The sequence below is a fragment of the Ovis canadensis genome, chromosome 2 (assembly GCF_042477335.2).
Source record: "Ovis canadensis isolate MfBH-ARS-UI-01 breed Bighorn chromosome 2, ARS-UI_OviCan_v2, whole genome shotgun sequence".
Taxonomy (NCBI): Eukaryota; Metazoa; Chordata; class Mammalia; order Artiodactyla; family Bovidae; genus Ovis; species Ovis canadensis.
The window spans coordinates 10150541-10172263 of NC_091246.1; the positions used below are offsets into that span (position 1 = coordinate 10150541).

At 49.0% G+C, this 21723-nt stretch overlaps 1 long non-coding RNA gene across 1 annotated transcript in view; it reads right to left on the reverse strand.

Moving 5' to 3' along the window:
• Positions 1 to 404: 404 nt before the first annotated feature.
• The window catches only part of LOC138432535 (uncharacterized), a 60272-nt gene continuing 38953 nt past the window's right edge, over positions 405 to 21723 (reverse strand). The window contains exons 3-5 of the long non-coding RNA XR_011253894.1: positions 3840 to 5813; positions 3669 to 3746; positions 405 to 1126 (exon numbers count right to left, since the gene is read on the reverse strand). This is a non-coding gene — a long non-coding RNA (uncharacterized lncRNA). The remainder of the gene's footprint in view (positions 1127 to 3668; positions 3747 to 3839; positions 5814 to 21723) is intronic.

Consider the following 21723-nt stretch of genomic DNA (forward strand, 5'->3'; position numbering starts at 1 on the left):
TAGGAAAATAGATTGTATCTTGATCACTGACAGTCCATTCCCTCTCTTGGCAAGCCCAAGATGAATTATACTGGTTTAAGGTCAAAAACAGAATGCCAACAATTATATCAAAACATCAGATTAAATAAAAATAAAACCCAGCAAACATCAGAATAAGTTAGTATCTGGGTGAACTATTGTTAATGGTGGCTACCCCTCAGCGTTTCCTCTTTTCTTTCAAAAATAACTATGCTCAGAAGCCTTTCAGGGGTCACCTAAATAGAAAAGAAATCCCCTGAGATTGGTTGCAAAGTCCCGTTTATCCATTTCTCTTTCCATATCACAATGGAAAATCACCAAGGCCACATGGAGATCTGTAAAGATTTTCTGTACACTCATGTAAACAAAAGAACATACAATTTTCCTTTTCTTCTCAACAGAGTGTTTCATTTTTTATTTTTCTAGTTCAGGGAAAATGTTGAGATCCTTTAGGGGGGTTGTTGAAATGTCTTGAAATCAAAGATATAACATTAAAGAAATATTTAGAGAAGAAAAAAGCTAGTTGAAGGGGCTGTTGTTTGTGGAGAAGCCAGTTGTTTCATTTTATATAAGGTTTCGATGTTTTTAGGCAGCAAGTGCATGAGGGAAGGGAGAGGTGGAAAAATCCAGACAGAGGATGCCAGGCAAGCTCTTGTGGAGGTCAGGAGCCCCTACTTTAGGTTAATGGTGAAGCCTCCTTCCTTCCGCCTTTTCCACGTTTGTTTCCGCCTCCCACCCCTGTGGGTATGGGCGAAGGACTCCCAACTTCCTCACCACCACAGCAACCAGCTGGGGCTGGGAGAGCAAGCTGAGGATGGGGCACAGTTTTAAGCCCTCTCAACTGCCCTGGGCTGCCCACTTCTGAACATTATGGAAGACAAATAAAACCTTTATTCCAACCTGCGTGCATGCTCAGTCGCAGCCAACTCTTTGCAACCCTGTGGATTGTACCCCGCCCCCCAGGTTCCTCTGTCCAGGGGATTCTCCAGGCAAGAATACTGGGGTGGATTGCCATGCCCTCCTCCAGGGGATCTTCCCAATACAGGAATCGAACCAATGTCTCCTGTGTTGCAGGCAGATTCTTTACCAGCTGAGCCACCAGGGAAGCCTGAAACAGAGTATTTTATTTGTTAGCCATCCCTGTTCCTGAGAGGGTGAATCAATCAATCACTTTGATCTCTTAAACAAGATTAAGTTGGATTTCTGATCTTAACCAAAATCACCCTCTTTTGAGTTCCTGTTCATCAATTCCTTTTTGTTTGTTTTGTAGCTTCATAAATACAGTTTTTTATAAAACAGCAGGTTTATAAAATGTAATTTTTCATGGTTGCCCTGGTTTCCCTTTAGGCCATAGACAAAGGAACCCCATTGGTTTGGAGCCAGAAAGAAAAATTAGGAGGAAATGACGTGATGTTTGCTGCAGGATGGCCGCACGCTTTGAAGCCGGCATTCCAGAAAACCAGAAAAGCAAGCAGCATTATCTTGGAGGTCTTCAAGTGTCAGGAGAGCTCTGGGTGCGTTTCTCACCTCTAGGGTGGTACCTCTGTTCTGCGAAGCCATGTCCCACCCTGCCCTGCAGCGTAGAGCACAGGACTCCTACCAGAAAGGTGGGGCTCTGCAAATCCCCCACTGTTTCTTCCAAAAGGCCAAACGACTGATGGTTTTATTTTAATCTTCTGTCCTTTTGTTCATCTCTGGGAAAGTGCCCATGTGTGGCTTGGAGTAGGAGCTCAGGAAATGTGTCAGGTGAAGGAAGGGATGGAAGAGCTGAGCCCTGTGCCCTTACCTCCACCCACGGTTTTGTGACGCTCTCTTTCTCTACCATTCTCTCCTTGCCCTCCTCCCCAGGCTCGTAGAGAGACTCATCATGGAGTTCATGGATGAGCTCCAGCCCCCCGTGGCTGGTGCTTCTCCCGTGCTTCTGGGAGCTCAATATGGCTCATTCACCAAACCAGACCTCGCCTGGGGTCCGGGGTGACTGGGGCAGCAGCTGGGGCCCACACCTGGCTCTATCCCAGCGTGGTGAATGCTGCCCCCTGGTGGCTTCAGCCTCCCTGCCATGAATAAGGTTCTCCTCGCAAAGGTGGTCCAGGACCTGCGCTGGGTCTTGCTGGACCCCGCCCCCTCCAGGTTGGAGACTCTCTGGAAGAAAGAGACCTGCTTGGCTCACTCTCACCTCGCCACCCCAGGGAGTGGCCCCCTAAAATCTTAGGAGAATGAAAACAAGACTGTTTGGAAGAACAAGACAGTAAAATAACCCAGCCAATGTTTTTTTTGGGGGGGGAATTCAAAATTCTGTGTCATTAGAAGGTAATATTTACACCAGTCATTAACAGAACAGCAATAATAGGTCAAGTCAATCGAGTTTCCTTTAGTAGGGATGAAAAAGGATGAAATCGGTAAACTGCCAGGCCAAAGGGGATGCTGGGCATTGGGTCAGGCACTGCAGGTTCCCAGAAAGACCCAGTCGTGACGAGACCAGCACTGGCACTTGGGGGAGCCCTGGGGTCGCCTGGCCCGGGGGTTTTATAATCCTGCTGAGCCAGAAGACAGATCCTCTGCTGAAGGGGAACAGCTGAAGGGTTAGGGGCCCTTCGCAGATGGTGGAGCTGACACTGCCGATTATTTAAATTAACCATCAAGCTTCTCATTTTAAGCCACCTGAAGGGGCATCGCAGGCGTGTTGCGATTAGCCCAAGGGAAAGTGGGTATGGGGAGCCTGTGTTGTTGGTGAGTTTGACTTGTTTCTGCCTAACAGGACCTAACAAGGTCATCTTTGTGTAGAAATCAAGAAACACAAATGGCTGCTTGGAGAGAACTTGCGGGGAAAAGAATTGCCATGGCGATGAGTTTGTGTACATGAAAAGGCATGCGAAGCAGCCAATGAGCTCCTCTTCCAGCCTGTCTGTCATAAACACTCCTCCCACCCTGTCATAAACACTAACCATACCTTCCAGCTCAGCACCTTACACTTAATTTTTGTGTCTTAATAAGTGGAGAGTCAGAATCCAGTGGCTGTGCTGGTGCCAGTCCCAAGGCTTAGTAGATCCACTCTGGAAAGCCACAGCCCTAATGTCATCACCCACAGGGACCTAATGCATCAAAGGATGGCCTTTTCGTTCCCTTGAGAGGCATTATTCCTTCCAAGAAATACGTGCGTCTCTGCAGAATGACACAGGATACGACCTGCTCTCCAAAGACGCAGATTCAGCCATTTGCTCAATATCTGTTCATGTTTTGATATATCTGTGTGGCCTCTGATTATGAGCACAGTCAACAAGTCAGAGCCAGTGGGATGCGAGGATCCAGGAAGAAGCCAGACAGGCTTGGTCCTTCCATCAGGATGCCGACAGTTTGGTGGGGGAACCTTCGAATGAACAAGTAATTATCACGGAGATGGACACTGTGTAAGGCGAGCCAATCAACGGGGCCGAGTGCGTGGACTGGAGGCCGTGGTCAGCGCGTACGCCGTTTCCCTCTGCCCTGAGTTGACATCAATGTGTGGGGTGCCCTGCTGCTCTGAAGTGCGAGGGAGTCAGTCCAACAAGCTTCTGTGAGGGCCTGCTGTTTGCAATGGTAGGAAGATAGATGACAAATGATTTTCCCTCTTGAAGAGGCTCCTGATGTCCCAAGCAAAGTGAAGCACATACCTGGGGCTCTCAGAGGAGAAATGGTGCCCAGCCCATGAAGTAGAGGCTTCCCAGTAGCTCAAATAGTAAAGAATCTGCCTGCAATACAGGAGATGCAGAAACAAGGGTTCAATCCCTGGGTCGGGAAGGTTCCCTGGAAGAGTAAATGGCAACCCACTCCAGTATTCTTACCTGGAAAATCCTGTGGACAGAAGAGCCTGCCGGGCTACATCCATAGACTTGCAAAGAGTTGCACATGGCTGAGCACGCGTGCACTGGAAGGAGACAGGTGTGGACTCAACCTCAACGGGTGGATTCTGCTTTTGTATCAGTTTGGTTGTCTTTCCCACCTTTATCAGTCTCAGGTGCCAGAAGCAAAGGCCCTCATCTCCTTGCCCCCAGCATATCTTCCCTGTTGAACTGGTCAGGACATTTCCCTCAGGTTCATGGTTCTGTTTTTCAACTTCTCTTTCATCCCTGATCCCGACTATCATTCTCTTCCCCCTGGAAGCATCTTACTGATGTGGTTGATATATATTCTTAAATATGTATGAATCCTTACAGAGCATGTCAGGCTTTCTGTGTTTGTATATGCTTTTAATTAACATAACTAATTCTATGCTATAGCTCTCAGGCTGGTTCTTTTTATTTTTTTCGTCCACTCGGCACCAAGGTGTGTTCAGTGGCGTGTAATAGTTGCTTCTAACCATGCACAGTATCCCATGGTGAGAACCCAAAGTCATTTTTCTCATCCCTTCCCCCAGTGATGGACTTGTGGGTCGCCTCCAGACTCCCCGACCCTTCACACTCAGCCCCTGTGGCAGCTTCATGAAGGATCCCTTTGGTCCAACGTGATGTCTCTGAGATGGACATCCAGGAGTCATCTTGCTGGCTAAGTGTCTAATTTTCTTAAGTGTAGGTGAATGGCCTTCCACAGGCCCGGGATTTTGGAGCCCAAATGGTGGCCCTGAGTGAACCAGCAAAGGGCTCCCCCTTCAGGCAAATGCTGCCCTATGTAGCTAGGCTGGTGGCAGTAATGTGTGTAATTTGGGAGGAAATCCTTATGCTAGTGCAAGAGATGTGGGTTTGATCCCAGAGTCGGGAAGAACCCCTGAAGAAGGAAATGTCAACCCACTCCAGTATTCTTGCCTGAGAAATCCCATGGACACAGGAGTCTGGCAGGCTACAGTCCAGGGGGTTCCAAAGAATCAGGCACAACTGAGCAACTAAGTAACAACAGCCTTCTTTTCCAGGCACAGCCAGCCCTAGGCCACAGGCATGGCTGGTTGTGGGGCAGCAAGCGGCCTTCAGGGGCCCTTGGCCTCCCCGCCAGCCGCCCTCCTGCTGCCGTCCTCGGCCTCCCTGAGTGGCTCCCAGCTGCACCCCTGGTCCTGGCATCCTTGCTGGCATCTACCTTTCTAAGCGTCATCATTTTGAGGTTTAGAAGGTGGCTTCCATGTATTGTTTTCATTTGTGTATTTTGGATGTTAGCACTTTCGTGTATCTCTCCACAAGCTTGATGGCCATTTGTATCGAATTTACTGGAGTTTTCCCTTCATTGGCTGTTCCCTTCTCCAGGGGATCTTCTAACCCGGGGATCGAACCCAGGTCTCCCACATTGCAGGCGGATTCTTTACCAGCTGAGCCACAAGTGAAGCCTGTCAATGGCCAGAAGGAGTCTTTTGTACATTATAGGTAAACACTTTTAGACGTAATACAGATGTACGACGTATCTGCAGCTTGGGTTTCCCTACTTGGTCTATGCTCTCCTCTGCTGAACACAAGTCTTTAATTTTTGAAACAGCACAATTTAGCAATGTTTTGGCTCATTGCACCTTTTGGTTAGGAAATCTTCTCCCACCCTGCCCCCACTCCCAAATCAGAAACCTACTATCTCCAACTTTCCTCCACCTCCTTTAGAGTTTTAACTTAATGTCTTTACTCAGTGTTGGAGTCCAGCATTTGTGTGGGGTAAGGCAGAATTCGTTTTCTTTTTCTTCCTAGAGCAGGCCAGTTTTCTAAACTCGGTCCTTTCCCCATTGTCTCGTGGCATTTCGTTAGCGTAAACTATGGTCAAGTCTATGCCACCGTCAATCGAGTTTTCTGCATCCTTGATGGCAGTGTTTTCATCTGCGTTGGCTCAGCAGTCTGCCATGGCGGACCACACTTTAAAAAATGGAAACAGAGAAAGACCAGTCCCAGAGAGAATAGCACACACGCCAAGACCCGAAAGCTTCCGGCCCCGCCCTCCCTACCCCGGCTCCTCCTTACCCTTCAGATCGCGACCTAAACGTCACGTGTCCCCCTTCTGTGGGAAGCCCCATCGCTTCCTATCATAGCACCTTCCTCACTCCGTATGTAGCACACACTATTTGTAATTTTAAATGAGCTTGCTTATTTATAGTCTCTTCTCCCTCACCAGCGAGCAAACTCTCCAAGGACAGAAAGCCTATCTTAAGTAGCACCAGGCATTAACGCCAGGCTCACACCCTGGAAGAAGGTTGGAAGCACAGCAAAACGGACACAAAAGCAGAATCCACCCTGTCCGTTGACGCGGAGCCCACGCCTGTCTCCTTCGCGGGCTGGACGCCGTTCCTTTTCTCCTCTGAGAACCCAAGACACAGGCATCCCTCTGCTTGGGACATCACGAGCCTCTTAAAGATGGAAAACTATTTGCCATCTATCTTTCTACCGACAGGGTGCTTAGGCTCTGTACTAAGCACTATACACGTATTGGCTTATTTCCTACCCTTGCCTGTGCGTGCGCACACACACATACCAGCCCTATACGATGGGAGCTATTATTATTATCTCCATTTTACAGATAAGTGGGGGCACAGAGAGGTTAAGCGACTTGCCTCAGGCCACACAGCTGCGGAGTAAATGAACTTGGTTTCGAACTCAAACAATCCAACTCTTGAGTTCATGTTCTTATCCGCTGACGACCACATCACAGAGGACAGCACGTGGACGGGAGAAGGAATAAATGCAGGGGGAAGGGAAGGGCGGTCAGGCGACTGCGGCAGCATTAACAGCCATACTTGGGTGCAGTTTCTCTTCCAAGTTATTATGCTCCTAATGAGAGTTATTTTTTCTCTACGATGATGATTTTCATAAATTATGGAAAATTCTTTGGCCATTGCTTTTTATGTTATGGCCTGGGGTGGAGCATACGGGGGGGGGTGAAGAATGACTTTTTAAATTCCTTCACATTGAATTCTCGGAGACAAGACTGCATGTAGAATCCATAATTAATTGTTATTCACACTTAATATAGTTAGATAATGTGAATACATACTTTCCATTAATTTATGTGGCTGATTCCTCATCATTTTCCCATAGGTATAGTGCACTGATTCCTCAAGTGATTAAAAATTAAAATTCATATTAGGGAGTTAGAGGAGCCTGGTGTCCCTACACCTATTTTTAATCGAAAGTCATAAGCTAGGTAGAGGGAGTTCATGGCAACTGCTTCCTTTGGAAAATTCGAAACTAAAATGAGGGGATACATTTATTATTTGATTTGTAAATCCCTTAAATATGGATGCATGACTACTGACAGTCTTGGGCCCTATGCCTGGGGCCTCTGTCCCCAGTGGGCTTACCATTCCTGGGCTTACTATCTCCTGTAGCCAGCTAGTAAATGCTCTCAAGAGGCCAGGACAGAGGACCTCCCTGGTAGCCCAGTGGCTAAGGCTCTGCACTCCCAATGCAGGGGGCCCCGGTTCTGTCCCTGGTTGGGCTACTAGATCCTGCATGCTGCAACCAAGATACAACACAGCCAGAATAAATAACTTTTTTAAAGAGAACGGGCTGAAGCTGCCTGCTCTGCAAGGGGTGCTGGGCAGGGGTAGGTGGCACTCAGCTGGTTCATGAAGGGGAATTCCTCGGTCCAGCGGTTAAGACTCGGGGCTTTCACTACAGAGGTTCTATCCCTCATCAGGGAACTAAGATCCCACATGCTGCATGGTACAGCCAAAAAAAAAAAAAAAGAAAGAAATTAAATGATCACGTGACCCATGAGGGAAGAGAAGGAGTTAGACATTGGAGAGGGAAAGGCATTTCAGGGAGCAGAAACAGCATGTGCAAAGCAGGAGAGGCCAAAAAAAAAAAAAAAAGGCACAGCAGGTTCCACAGGGCCAAACAGCTTGCAGGGGAGCATGAACGGCTTGGTGGTGGTGAGGAGTGCTGGAGAGAGGTGGGCCAGGGGCTAAAGAGAATACTAAGCAGAGTACTGAAGAGAGAGAGAGAGAGGATGGTAATTTCCAGAAGTCTCAGTGCAGGACTCCGAAGATTCCTAGTTATCACAGGACCTTAAAGATCATCGAGACCAACACACTCATTTTGAAGGCAAGGAAACTGAGACTCACCTGTTTAAAAACAAAAATAAGAACTTTTCAGATCAACTGAATTCATTCCTGCCCAGAAGTGGGCATGCGTGCTCAGTTGCTCAGCCGTGTCCGAGTCTTTGCCACTCTATGGACTGTAGCCCATCAGGCTCCTCTGTCCATGGTATTTCCAGGCAAGAATACTGGAGTGGGTTGCCATTCCCTCCTCCAGGGGATCTTCCCCACCCAGGGAACGAACTCGTATCTCCTATGTCTCCTGCATTGGCAGGCATATTCTTTACTGCTGAGCCACCTGGGAAACCCTCCTGCCCAGATATTTGGAGTTAATACTGTCGGTATGGTAAGGGCACTTACATTCCAACTCCTGGAACACAACTCTTAGAAGGGACTTGTGTGAGTGTGACTTTGTGGAAAGAAGCCTAGGACCCTGCCCACAGCCCATGCCACAAGGACACCCTGTAGGCAGAACCTTCCAGATCAGAGGTTCACAGGTGCTGTTGTGGTAACAACATAACCACAGTCACCCCTGATTTGCATATTCTGCATAACTTTGCATAAAGCATTGACAAATCTCAGAGCCTGTAAAATAAAACTAATTAGAGCAGCATCTTACCCTGGTATCCAGGTTTTACATCTAGGAGACGGGGAGGGGCTATCTTTGCCCTCCTAACCACTCATTCAAGCACAGCTATGGGGGCTGGTTTAGGATACTGATGCAAGAAGCTGCGTTTGAATCTCTACTACTTACTGTGTGTGTAACCTTGGACAAATCACCCCATCCCCTGAAATTCAATAAGAAGGAGCCACCAATCCTAGATTGAATCAAGTGGGCAGAGTCATACCCATTTGTGTGCGAACACGCCTGCCTCAACATTCAACACATATTCATCACTCTGCAAATATTTAGGCACGTGGGTCTAATCCAAGGAAATCCAGCAAAATTTCCTGCTAATATTCAATGCCAATTTTTTTTTAAATCTCATTTCTGAACTGATTCCTTGTCTGACTCTACCAGAACAGAAAAACATATCCCTTAGTGTGGTTTTTTTGGCCATGCCGTGTGTCCCGTGGGATCTTAGTTCCTCAACCAGGGGTCAAACCCGCATCCCCTACATTGGGAACACTGGAGCAGCAGGGAAGTCCCGCGCATCCCTTAAACAGAAGGGAAATCTCAGGTCCCCTGAAAGTGACTTTCCACTGAGGAGGTCATGGCATCAGAATCTTTGCATGGAGAATAAAATTTAACCCAACGAGAAAACTGAAGCTTGGAAGAGGGATGTGAAAATCAAGGGCTAATTTACAGGGATGCTTTTGAAGTGTGGTGTTGGAGAAGACTCTTGAGAGTCCCTTGGACTGCAAGGAGATCCAACCAGTCCATCCTAAAGGAAATCAGTCCTGAATGTTCATTGGAAGGACTGATGCTGAAGCTGAAACTCCAATACTTTGGCCACCTGGTATGAAAAGCTGACTCATTGGAAAAGACCCTGATGCTGGGAAAGATTGAGGGCAGGAGGAGAAGGGGACGACAGAACATGAGATGGCTGGATGGCATCACCAACTCAACGGGCATGAGTTTGAATTGGTGATGGACAGGGAGGCCTGGCATGCTTGCAGTCCATGGGGTCGCAAAGAGTTGGACATGACTGAGTGATTGAATTGACTGACTGAAAGGCGAAACAGTCTTAGAAAACAGACTTATGGACACAGGGAGAAGGGAGGAGAGGGTGAGATGTATGGAGAGAGTAACGCGGAAACTCATATTACCATATGTAAAATAGATGGTCAATGGGAATTTGCTGTATGTCTCAGGGAACTCAAACAGGGGCTCTGTATCAACCTAGAGGGTTGAGATGGGGAGGGAGATGGGAGGGAGGTTCAAGAGGGAGGGGACATGTGTGTACCTATGGCTGATTAATATTGAGGTTTGACAAAACAAAATTCTGTAAAGCAATTATCCTTCATTAAAATATATATACATTTTTTAAAAATCAAGGGCTAGAACCCAGGTTTCTGGTCTTCCTGTTGGGATTCCAGCAACTGCCCCTGTGGACCTGGATTGAGGATGTTTCCTCCTCTTTCGACAGTCCTCGGGATGCCAGCCCTGTGTGGATAAATCTGGCTGGAGTTTCCGAAGATCAATGCTGCTTTCAATACTCTCTCCCCGCAGCAAGCTCACGACATATTTTTTCACAAGTAATAATTAGCGACAGAAATATCTGACCTACTTAGAACTCCACAAATACACACATTTGGCGGCTTCCACATCAGCTCCGAGGCCATCAGAAGCAGCCTGATTGGAAATAGCTTTTTTTAACCTGGAGAAATGACAGTATGGAAGAGGGCAGTTTGGGGTGTTAATTTCTGCCCACCTTACCTTGCAGAGCTGGCACTGCCCCCCGGCTGCCCACCTCCTCACCATTCAGACCCCAGAGCCGGAAATTGTTTTTATATTCTGTTCCCACGAGCAGAGGCAGATTGAGTTTCTGTCTTTGCAAAGACGGATGATGCACAGGTCTTTTCAGATTTCTCAAGCAATTTAGGTAATGTGTTTTTTTTGTTTTAAATGCTAAGCCAAAAATGAGTAGTTTAGTAAATGTCCAATTTGGTAGGATGTTCGTCCCGCCCTTGCATTTCGTAAGCAACCCTTGAAAGCTTAGTCCGAGCTTCTCCTGGTCACCTTTTCCTCCACCAGGACAAAGCCCCTCCCTTTCCTTGGCCCTCATACTCCCTTTCCTGGGTTCTAAAATGTTCTTAAGAAAACTGAACTAGGCGGGTTGTGTGTTCTCGGGGCAGGCCAAAGGCAGAACTAAAGGACCTTGGTCAGAAGGTCTGGAACATTCTGGAGCTGCCCTGCTCGGGCTGGGGGCCCTCCGGACTGCCCTGCAGGGAAGCCCCGCACCGCCTGCTGTTGGAACTGGGTCTCAGGGCGACGTCTATGTAGTGCTGCCCTCTAGTGGAAGCACTGGAAGCTCAGGTTTGCGACGGTAGTTAGGCGCTCCTAACATGTTAAGTTTTGAGTGTTGATGGAGTACCAACTGCTGGGCCCTGCGGACACAGTGAACGAAACCCGTCCCTCACAGGATGGGGCTTCTCCACCTCACAGGAGGGTGTAGGAAGGGATGATAGAGTGTCAGAAACTAAATCGGATCCAGCAGATGTGTAAGGAACGATGAAAGACCGCAGCACAGGCGAGGGTGGAGGGACCTCGTCAGAATATGAGAGCCACGTTCCCGCAGGAGATGCACCTGAGCCCTGGCTTATGAGTCTTCTCCAAGCAGAGCCGGAGTGGGCAGGGGAAGGCTGTTGCCCCAGGGAGCAGCTTGTGTAAACGCACAGAGGCCTGTGGAGAGTGTGGAGGGTTCGGGAAGCCACATAGAGTTCAAAGACAACGAGGGGAATCAGAAAGAGGAGGGCATGAGGGGACTGGGAAGTGGAAAAGTGAAAGTCGCTCAGTCATGTCCGACTCTTTGCGACCCCACGCACTGTACTGTGGAATTTTCCAGGCCAGAATACTGGAGTGGATAACCTTTCCCTTCTCCAGGGGATCTTCCCAACCCAGGGATCGAACCCAGGTCTCCTGCATTGCAGGCAGATTCTTTACCAGCTGAGCCACAAGGAAAGCCCAAGAATACTGGAGTGGGTAGCCTATCCTTTCTCCAGCAGATCTTCCCATCCCAGGGATCAAACTGGGGTCTCCTGGAGAGAACCATAAGTCAGGTTGAGGGACTCAGACTCTAACAAGAAGGAAATGGGGAGTGGATCAATAGCTTTAAGAAGGGAGTCACTTGATTCAGTTTGGGTTTCTTAAAGACCCCCTCTTTATAGGTTCCCAGCACAAAGAACCATCTGGATGAGAAAAAATAGGAAGATGCTTCCAAGCTTTCCCACTCCCTGTTCCCCAAAGCAGGGTCTGTGCAAACCAGGACTCTGGTAGCTGTCCTCTCTAACCTTCACACGTTCCACAGAAGGTGAAGATAGAGGACAAGGCTGGCTGTACTTAATGCTGTACTTGTGAGAGGCCAAGTCCTGTGCAGGGCAGCAGTGGGTGTGTAAAAAGAAAAAAAAAAAAACATGGAAATTATTGGAGGGGGGGGGAGAAATAGAACAGTGTCCAGGAGGTGATTAAACCTCCCAAAATGACCCACTGCTGGTCAGTTCATTTATCCTCCTGGAGCCCAAGAAGGAACAGGGCCTAGAGATAGCAATAAGATGAGATGCAGAAGGGAGTGGGCGAGACAACAGAGGGCAACAAGGAAACCAGACACACTGGCAGGACCCCAGCGACACTGGCAGCAATGAGCACTGGAGCTGACCCCACGGATAACTGAACTGGTTCAGAGAGGAACACAGAAGGGAAAAGACAAGTAAACAAAAGTTACAATCGATAATATGGTCCTTTAGAAAAATGCGGGAGATAGCTGATGGATGGAAAAAAATGCCGTTCATGACTGAGAGCCCAGAACAGATGAAATAAACTCTAGAATTAAAGAAACAACACTAAGAAACTATGCTGAGCTGCAGAAACAACGGTGTGTATCAGGACATTCCCAGCAACGCGATGGCAAAGTTTCAAACTAGTTTAAAAACAGAAGTCCTAGAAATTATCCAGGTAGCAAAGGCAGTTTCATAATGGGGACCAGGGGGGAATGAGATGGAGAGCAAGCAGAATTGTCTCGGTGAGTCTGAATGTCCAAACGGTCAGAGCTAATGTTACCTGGCTGGCGCTGCTCTATCGACCTTGCTCTGTTTCTTGCTTTTTCACTTAACCCTGCCTTAAGATCTCTTCCCCGGTGCTGTCCGTCTGTCTCCTGGCTTGCTGCTGTTTACCAATGGCATCCCAGCTCGGGCGTCCTCCAGGTTGACTCGCTTTTCCCAGGGCCGGACACCCACAGCTCCTTGTTTCCCATTCATCCCCAAAGGTGCTCTCCTGGATGGGAATGTCTCCAGGTTATAAATCAAGGGGTAGGGTGTGGGTTCCAGAGTGCTCTCCGGAACAGCCATTCTGTTTGCATCTGCGGCCCTCCAGCACTGCTGTTCCAGGGCTGTTTCCCACGCGCACTCCTACACCTGGTACCATCCAGCTTGCTATCTTGCTCAACCAATGGGTAGTAATGTTTTTTGTTTGTTTGTTTTTTAATTTATTGAAGTATAGTTGGATTTATAATGTGCTTGTCTCTGCTCTACAGCAGACTGATTTGTTTTAACATGTACTTCTTGGACTTCAATGAATCCAAACACTCCTTATTTGGAGTGACCCAGTTTCTCTAGCGCGGAATCACCTAGCCATCTCTCTGGCTGGTCAGTCCTTTCATCCCAGCTGCTGCTTACACTTGCCTGGGGACAGTCTTTCCACAGTCCGTGCCTGCTGCTTCCTGTGATGCCCACCTCTTGTGGGCACAAACTCAGAGACCCATGGGGGCCCGATGACATAAATGACTCCAGGAAACTTGTGTAGGACAGGACTACCCAAGGCACGGCGCGTCCTCGGTGCAAAAAAGGCAATCACACAGCTGTTCCCAAGTACATTTCTCAGAGTCAGGATAAATCAGTCTTAAGTTGTATCCAGGACACCAGAAGGAGTCCCCCGGATGAACCTGGACTCTGTCATACAGAGTGAAGTAAGTCAGAAAAAGAAAAAGAAATATCATATACTAACGCATATATACAGAATCGAGAAAGATGGTACAGATGAGCCTGTTTGCACAGCAGCAGTGGAGACACTGGAGAAGGCGATGGCACCCTACTCCAGTGCTCTCGCCTGGAAAATCCCATGGACAGAAGAGCCTGGTGAGCTGCAGTCCATGGGGTCGCGAAGAGTCGGGTACGACTGAGCGACTTCACTTTCACTTTTTGCTTTCATGCATTGGAGAAGGAAATGGCAACCCACTCTAGTATTCTTGCCTGGAGAATCCCAGGGATGGGGGAGCCTCGTGGGCTGCCGTCTATGCAGTCGCCCAGAGTTGGACTGAAGCGACTTAGCAGCAGCAGCAGCAGTGGAGACACAGACATAGAGAACAGACTTACGGACACGGGCAGGGGCGGGGAGGAGGAAGAGGGTGGGATGTATGGAGAGAGTAACATGGAAACATACGCTACCATACGCACAAGAGACAGCCAATGGGGATCTGCTGAACTCAGGGAACTCAAAGTAGGGCTCAGTAACAACCTAGAGAGGTGGGATGGGGAGGGAGGTGGGAGGGATGTTTGAGTGGGAGGGGACATGGGTGAACCTATGACTGATTCATGTTGATGTTTGGTAGAAACCAACACTATACTATAAAGCAATTATCCTTCAATTAAAAATAAAAAAAAATTTTTTTAAATGAGTCTGCACTCTGGGCGTGTGTACCTGCAGGGAAAGCAACTGTGGGTGCATTTTGTTGTTGTTTACTTGTACTTTCAAAATGTCTATAATAAACCTAAATTACTTGTGTAATTTTCAAGAATTAAAAAAATCAATACTTTACACAAGGTACACATCAGTGTCCCTCCTGCTTGCTGACTTGTTTCCGGTGTCACCCGTGTCATTTCCTCAGAAAGGCCTCTTTTAGGCCACTTGGTGGCTCCGATGATAAAGAATCTGCTTCAATGCAGGAGACACTGGTTCAGTCCCTGGGTTGGGAAGATCGCCTGGAGAAGGAAATGGCAACCCACTCCAGTATTCTTGCCTGGAGAATCCCATGGACAGAGGAGCCTGGCGGGCTGCAGTCCATGGGGTTGCAAGAGTCAGACACGACTGAGTGACTAAGCACAGCACCCCAAACTGCGCCTGGTCACTCTCTGTCTCCCCAGCCTGCTTTATTTTTGTCTATCTCCTCATCCCTACCTGGCAGGATTTCACACATCTCTGTTGATTCGTTTACTCTCTGTCTCCCCTTCTGTAACATGAGCCCCAAGAAGGTAGGAATTCTGCCTGCTTCACTCATGAGTCTATCCCAGCACCTTGCAGCAGTAACTGGCACACAAGGAGCATTCGAATAACATTTTAAAATTAATTTTCGGCCAAATACCAGAAAAGATGCCCTTCTTCTTGCCAGACTTTAGAAAGATCTAAATACTTTTCTTTATAAGGCAGTGAGACACAGAACTCCAAGAAACAGATATCAGTTGACAGGGGTTTGCATAAAGTTCCTTCTGTTACCTACTCCAAATCATATCCAGTAGTTGTCAGATGTTGCCAGCACTGAGTTTTCAGCCCGGCGCCAGGGAGGTTTCTCTCCTTGTTTAAACATCCCCTTGCAAAGCGCACCCCTCCCCCGTTACAACTTAAGAGGAGGTGACAGAGATGATATGCAATGACTCTTCCTGTTGAGGGGCATTTAGAGACGAAGACTCCCTCTGTTTTCTAATAAAAATATCAGTAAACAAGTAATAACTTAGGGCAAGATTAAAAGATTGTGAAAAAAATCTCATGCCTTTGTTCTCTCTCCTTGCTAAATCTTGGGTCGATTGTCTGCTGGGGTGGGCAGAGCCTACAGCTCCCCTGGTAACAGCTGATCAAGCCCGTCTCTTCCCTCCCCACCCCACCCCCCCACTCACTGAGCACCTGTCTGTTCCAGATTCCTTGGGAGTCCCCAGGTCCTGAGAGGGGCAACAGCCCCTAAAGGGCCCAAAGAGCAGCGGGGGAGATGGAGGGTGTGGGTGGGGCCCACGTAGACAGAATAGTATCGCGGGGGCCTGGAGGTGAGGGGGCATGAAAAGGATTAGGGGTATTGGAGAGGGTTGGGTCATCACCCTGCCCCAGACCCCACTGATCACCCACAGCAGTTGGCAAAACCGAGTGGGGCTGCTCCGAATTTTCCAGGGCTGGATCTGGGTCTTCATAGGAACTGGAAGTCAGTCCTAAAGGAGGTCAGTCCTGAATATTCATTTAAAGGACTGATGTTGAAGCTGAAACTCCAGTACTTTGGCCTCCTGATGCAAAGAACCGACTCATTGGAAAAGACCCTGATGCTGGGAAATATTGAAGGCAGGAGAAGGGAACGACAAAGGATGAAATGGTAGGATGGCCTCACCGACGCGATGGACATAAGTTTGAGCAAGCTCTGGGAGTTGGTAATGGACAGGAAAGCCTGACATGCTGCAGTCCATGGGGTCCCAAAGAGTTGGACACAACTGAGTGACTGAACTGAACTGAGCAAACGGAACCTCGGAAAAACCAGGGCCTCCTAAGTGCTGCTATCTGCAAAGTGGCCACAAGGTGGCAGCAGAGGATCACTGGGGGCGCCTGCTCAGGCTCTGGCGTCACATACACAAGGAGCCCCAGCAAGTGGCTGCGGCCACAGGAGGAGGGGGTCAGAGTCACAGTGTCGTGTGCAACACCCGTGTATACACTGTGTGTGTGCTCGTGTAGACATTGCTTGGGCATGGGTGTATGTATTGTGTGTACATGTGCGTCTGTGTACCTGTGTGTGTATGTATGTGTGGGTGTGTGAATGTATGTGAAAGGACAATCTTTCCCAGCATCAGGGTCTTTTCCAATGAGTCTGTTCTTCGCATCAGGAGGCCAAAGTATTGGAGTTTCAGCTTCAGCCTCAGTCCTTTCTTATGTGTGTATATGTCTACAGACACATGTGCATGTATGCCTGGTCACAAATATGTATACTTTTTTAGCAAAAAATCCTGAGTCAGTCTAGCAAGAACCCCTCTTCCCTTGACATCCAAGTCCTTGGCCTACCTTTAGCAGAATCCTGTTAGGCCAGTTTAGCAAGCACTTCCCTATCCTTGAAGCCTCCTCTTTGTAACTTTCTGCCCACTGACCCCTCACTCTGCTCCTTGCTTACAAGTTCCCAGCTATTTTTGCTGCCCTCAGAGCTGAGTCCAGTCTCTCTTCCCTACTGCGATAGTCTTGAGTAAAGTCTTCAGCATTTGAATAAGTGTCAGCATAATTTTTCTTTAATAAGGCAAGAGCAAAGGATAGAGTGAGCGAGGTGGAAACTGGAGGAATGGAAGTCAGAGAGATGAGGGAAGCGGGGGAAAGCCAGGTAATTCCAAACTCACCTTGGCTTCAGCCTCTGTGAGCCCTTCATCTCTGTCCCCTGGCTGTCTCCACCCTTCTCACCTGGACGCCTGCAACAGGCCTTATCTGATATCCTGATTCAGATCTCACTGCCCCAGCCCACCGTCCACTCTGCAGTCAGAGGCTCTTCCAAAGCCCAGACCTGGCCCTATCCTTTCCATCAGGGCCCCCAGCCCATAGGCAGTCATGCTTCTCAGCTTGTCAGACAAGCCCTGAATTTCAGAGCCATGGGCAGCTTCACACTTCCTCCCTACAAGCCTCAGCTCACCCTATTCCCTCTTGGAAATGTACATCTGAGTCCTAGTCAATTTTCTGGGCCCAGCCCCACTCTCACTTCCTTCAGGAAGCCTTCCCTGCCCCCTGTACCTGAGCTCCTCACCTCATAGCCCAGCAGGGTTGTTCTCCACCCATGGCCAGCTCATCAGGCTCCCTGAGAGCAGGGACCATCTACAGCACCCACTCCTACCCACTCTCCCCAAGTAGTGGGACAAGAGGCGACTCAATTATCTTGGATAGTTTGGAGACAGAAGACGGGCCAGGATGGGCTCTTCTGATCCTTCTTGGCTGGGTGGGAGGAGAGGGTGGCACTGGCTTTGTGGCCACCATCACTGAAGCCCTAAAGACCAAAACTCACAGTTTGTGTAGCACAGTGTTAAGAAGACGGGCTCTGCAGCCAAAGCACCTGGGTTCAAGTCCAGTTCCACCATTCAGCGGCTAAGTGACCTTGGGTCACTAAGTTATCTAGCCTCTCTGTGCTTTTTTTCCCCATCTGCAAAATAGGATAAGGTAAGGTTGTTGTGAGGATAAGCACATACCACGGAATTAGGGCTTATGGATGATCGTGACAACTGGGCTCAAATCGAGCAGCATCTCTGTGAGCTGGGACAAGTCAGTTAACATCGAAGCCGCTACATACAAGCACAAATACATGTGTACGTGTACATAGACACATATGTACGTGCACACACGTGCATACACGGGTGCACACACGCATGCACACATACCCAGTGCTGTGTATTTGCTTACTCTCTTGTTCACTATTTACTATCTTCCTTCCCCATCACAGACCAAAATGCAAGCTTGGTGAGGGCAGAAAATTCATCAGTGAAGCACCAGCTCCTAGCAAGGTGAAAGTGAAAGTCACTTAGTCACTTCCGACTCTTTGTGACCCCATGGTCAATACCGTCCATGGAATTCTCCAAGCCAGAACACTGGAGTGGGTAGCCTTTCCCTTCTCCAGGGGATTTTCCCGACCCAGGAATCGAACCCAGGTCTCCTGCATTGCAGGCGGATTCTTTACCAGCTGAGCCACAAGGGAAGCCCTAGCAAAGTGCCTGACAAATAATAGGTACTCAACAAATATTTTCCAAAGAAACGGACAGATGTGGGCTTTCTTCATTCATAAAACGGGCAATAATAACCATCATCTGTCAGAAGTGATCAAGACAAGGCAGGAAAAGCCCAGGCAGTTTGCTCTCGGGAGTGGGAGGGCCTGGGACTAACCTTAGAGGTGGACACCAGGGGGCAGCAGAGGACCAAGTCACTTAGGCTGGGCTTAACCAAGGGGGCTGGGAGAGAGGGGCCCTTCCGCAGCTCCCGGGAGGGCTGGGCTGGGCACCCTGAAACACCACCCTCCGTCCCCCTGTGCCCAGGCTTCCAGAGAGGCTCTAAAAGGGCAGATTCACTCCTTTGCCAAACCTCAATGGGGTCACAGACAGATTGTCACTTTCACAGAGCTCAGAGCCTAGTGGGGAGACAGTCTCTGAATGAGTAATTAAGTAATCACTTTAATTAAAGTAATTAAAGCAAAAAAGTGTGTGCTCTAAGGCAGCGAGCGGGTTGCGTGGAACACAGTGAGCCCGTGTTTCAGGCTGAGCTGTGATGGCTGAGCAAGTCAAGCAGGTGAGGAGGGAAGGAGCTGGGGAGAGCACTCCAGCAAAAGGAATAACCTGGGCAAAGGCCCTGAGGCAGGAAGAGAAAGGAAGGGACTCCTTGAGCTCACACAGTGAAAAGCAGAACCAGGGCTGGAGCCCAGGCTTTCCGGCTCCCTGTCCAGGGCTCCTCCCTTGTCCCTGGTTTTCCTTCCAATAAACTTCATCTCTGATGGAGCTGCCGCGGCAGCTGTGCTGGAGGCAGAGGAATTTTGGCCCTGATACTGCCTGACCCAACTTCCTCAGTATATAAGCTGATAAGAGATTTTTAATTCTGGTGTCTAGACAAAGACAATGACCAAATGTCCTGCAGCAGATGAGGCTGATAAGAGCCTATATTTGGGGAAAAACGGGGCGGCCCTCTCTGTGGTCACGCTGTAGTGACCCTCGACCAAGGCAAAGGGACTGCTGGGGCGGCCGAGCTGAGCTTGGAGGCGTCTAACAGGGTGAGGGCATTGGCTGGGAGTCAGAGATGCTTGAGAAGGTCCAGTTAAGACTGACCTTCCTCTAGATGGACATTCCAGGGAGCCTGAGCTGGGGACAGGGCAACCCAGCGTTATCAATTGGAACAGATAAGGTTGTCCTGGAAACAAAACGAAGTCTACATCCAAGAGGCTTAAAACCACAAAGATCTATTTCTCGCTCATTCAGAGTCCATCCTGGGTGCAGCAAGACCTCAAGTTGGCTCAGCGTGGCCCCTACATTTCCACCTGGGCGGAGAACCCCTGGGAAAGGAGAGCGGCTGCCATTAAATACTGCCACCTAGTGGTCACAGCTGGCAAAGCCCAAGCTCAAGCAGGCAGTTCTGTGCAATGGTCCCATGTGATGTGGTCTGAGCGCAGATGTCCGGCTGCCCATCGTGGGATGTGCAGTCAGAGATGCCTGGGAAACCACCGTGGAGACAGCCCTCACTTAGCTGAGCATCCCCCAAAGACCACAGACCACCTGTCTCAGGCGATCATGTCACTTACTGAGCTCTTGCTATCAGCCAGGTGCTCCCTGGGAACTAGGATGACTTTTAATCCCCACAACAATGCTGCAGGTAGGCACCAATAATCTCTCCTATTTTACAAACGAGGAAACAGGTGCAGGAAGGTTTCAGCAGTTTGGTCAAGGCCACGTGGCATGTCCATGCCAGAGTAAGTCTACTCACCCGAACGTCTAGCCTTTGAAAAGAGGAATTCAGAAAGAGAGACAAGAGGTTTATGAGAAGACGACCTCATAAAAAGTGAGATTTTGAGTGGTGGATGGATGAAGACATTTTCTGTTATGCCAGTCCTGCCTTTATATCTTAGAGAGATTTCACCAAAGGTGTATGGCTTTTCAGTGCCTTTTTTTTTTTAATGATTCTTTGCAATTTTTTAAAAAAAGTTTCTAGCGCACTGAATAGGGGATCTACTCTTTATGTAGATCCACCAACTATTAACATCTTGCCACACCCAGGCCACCTCTCTCTCCCTGCTCCTCCTCCATCTCTCTGTCTTCGTCTTTCTCTCGCTCTTCACACACACACACACACACACACACACACACACACACACACACACAGCTCAGCGTTTTGCCAAACCATTCAGCTACCGGATTTCTCATGATACTTCAACCCCAAACCTTTCAGCGTGCCTCTCCTAGGAGCAAGGACATTCTCCTATACAAACGCAAGCCCAAGATAATCCGCATTCTTTGGGCAAATCACCCAGCACAATATCCACACTTATATTTCCTCCCCTGCCTCCCAAACGTGCTCCGTGGCTGCTTATTGTTCCCGATCCAGGATCCAATGAAGCGTCACTTACGACATTAGGCAGTGTGTCTCTCCCACTCCATTCCTCGTGACCTTAGACCCTTTGAGGAATCCCAGCCAGATGTTCCGCGGAATGTCCCATGGGGTTCCCATGTCAGCTTCAAGCCAAACGTTTCCATCAAGGTCTGAACTCACCATCAGCCCATCTCACCATGGCTGGGGCCCAGCCTGAGGGCCCCTCCGTCATTAACAAGTCACCTTTGGGGTGATGCTTTAAGACTGTGAATATCCTGTTCCCCAACAACTTTCACCCCTTGCTCTTAGCATGCTTCCATGGTTGCTGCCTGCATCACTTACTGCATTGGAGGTTGGCGTGCGTGCCTAGTCACTCAGCAGTGTCTGACTCTTTTCGATCCCATGGACTGTAATCTCCCAGGCTCCTCTGTCCATGGAATTTTCTAGGCAAGAATACTGGAGTGGGTTGCCCTATCCTACTCCAAGGGATCTTCCCGACTCAGGAATCAAACCCATGTGCCCTGCCTCTCCTGCATTGGCAGACAGATTCTTTACCACTAAGCCAACAATATCCTAATTCTTAAGACAGAGCGGGCCTGGTTCTTTCGGATGTAGTATCACCTGAGCCTGTCCCAGGCCACCCAGTGCTTTCCAGGCCACACTGAACAGCAGGAGGAAGGAGGGTGGTCAGGCTGCTGCTGAGGAGAAGGCTGGCACCTGCCCCAACTCCATCCTCGACTGGCTGTGGGGCCCTGGGGTAGGCCTAGGACCAGCAGCGTCTCTCACCTGAGAGATTACTGGGTCTCTGAGTAGAAATCTATGTTCCAACAAGGTCCCTGGGGGATCTGTGGCCTGTGGATGTCTGCCAAATTCAATATTACAGAGCTTCAGCCTTTCTAGGTGAGACTCAGATCAGTTCAATTCAGTCACTCGGTCGTGTCTGACTCTTTGCAACCCCATGGACCGTGGCACGCCAGGCCTCCCTGTCCATCACCAACTGCTGGAGTCTACTCAAACTCAT